Raw genomic sequence first — 1,703 nt, forward strand, 5'->3', positions numbered from 1 at the left:
CCTAGAAGATAAAAAAAAAACTCACAACCAATTTATGTCCTTATAGCATACCCAAAATAATGTTTATTTAGTTTTTGCCTTTTTCTAAGCAACAGTTCAAACCTAGAAGACCAACAAAATTTGCTGTTATTGGTTTAAGACAAATGACTTCTCTGTTCCCCTCTGCTGAGTTTTCTGGTTGAAAAACAAAGAAACAAAAAAACTTGGAAAAGAAAATTTAAGTCCAAAGTTTTAAGCCATGGTCAGCTCAAATATAACAGACTGGAAAGTCCAGGTAATAAACAAACAAACTCCTTCCAGGCACTGTACTGGATCTCAGTTTCTTTCGGGGCCTTACTCATTCCTTCTTTGTATGTTCTAGGTCTCATAGGGAGGTACAGAGAAGGCTCTAGAGGCTTGTTCCTCTTTCATGAAAAGCAGTGTGCCAGGTATGCAGATCTCAGAAATGTTGTAATTGTTCTTCAGGGTACTAAAGGTAAAAAAAGCTTTGAGACTGAACAGGATGGTCATTCCTTTGTCATATATATTCTGCAAATCTGGCATGACATCCATGGAAATGTAGGGTTCAAATGTAATAACCTTCTTTCTGCTCCTCATGATTAGGATGACTTCTAAGAAGACAACAAGACATATGAGTGCAAACATACATAGGTGGAGAGCATAATCTTTGAAGAAATCCAAGTAAAATGTTGCTTCTGCTATGAATGTGAGATGCTTGTAGGCATAATGTAACCTATCATGGAGCTGGGAAGCATGGCTTAAAAGGATGGCTTGATAGTGACCATAGCAACCATGCATATACCAGCATCACATTGAAGATGAGGTAGTCAAGCTGATAAGACGAGTATTTCTACCATAGCCTTGATAGTCACCACTGTCATGGAACCAAGTAGAAATACCAGGAAGACTACATGACTATGTAGGTGACCTTTTTCTCATTGTACTAAGTAGAAAACAATGATCTCCATGAGCATATAAAAAAAAATTTCCAGCTCACTAATAGTTTATTGATGTTTTCTCCTCTCATCTTTTTCTTGACTTTTGCATACAAATGTGACCAGTAAGTGCTTCTGATGAATGACAACCTACAAAGACAAAACAATGCCTTAAAAACTCTTTGGGTTTCCATTTTGCTTTGATGAATATGATTCCTATTATAGCCCTGGCAATGGCAGAGGCTATGCTGAGAGGCATGATCAGGGAGAGAGCTTCAAAGGCAAAGGATAAGAACACTCCCAGTTCCTAGCATCAGAAACAGGCTAAGCCTCTATGTTTGGGTCTTGAAGTAGGCTCTGGGGGTCCTTAGAGCTGGCCAGCTGAATGTGGCTCTATTTCCTGGAGATGAAGGGCTATGCTGATGACAAGTTGTCCAAAAAAGTAGCCAGCAATGTACGGATCAAGTTTTCTTTGTAAGGGAAAGAAACTTCATTGACAGAGATAGTCATGTTTATGGGTGGAAAGTGTTGGAGCTATGGATTGGGTCTGTTGACCTTTTACAAGATGTAAACATCTTTTCTTGGCTATCACTTGGTAACTGAAAATACTTTTAAGTGGAAGAGTTTAGCTAAGACAGAAAAAAAAAGTTTCCTTCTTAGTTTTTACCACTTCTCAATCTTCATTTTTTTCATTACTGCTTTTCCTCTACACATCCATCAGAAGCTTTTGGGGGGGGGGGTGGGACTCCATCTGTCCTTCCTCAGCCT

General features: G+C 38.9%; 1 pseudogene; it reads right to left on the reverse strand.

Annotated features, from left to right (window-relative positions):
* Positions 1-357: 357 nt before the first annotated feature.
* On the reverse strand, positions 358-1,445 carry LOC141503506 (NIPA-like protein 3 pseudogene; annotated as a pseudogene).
* Positions 1,446-1,703: the final 258 nt, after the last annotated feature.

The sequence above is a fragment of the Macrotis lagotis genome, chromosome X (genome assembly GCF_037893015.1).
Source record: "Macrotis lagotis isolate mMagLag1 chromosome X, bilby.v1.9.chrom.fasta, whole genome shotgun sequence".
Classification (NCBI taxonomy): domain Eukaryota; kingdom Metazoa; phylum Chordata; class Mammalia; order Peramelemorphia; family Peramelidae; genus Macrotis; species Macrotis lagotis.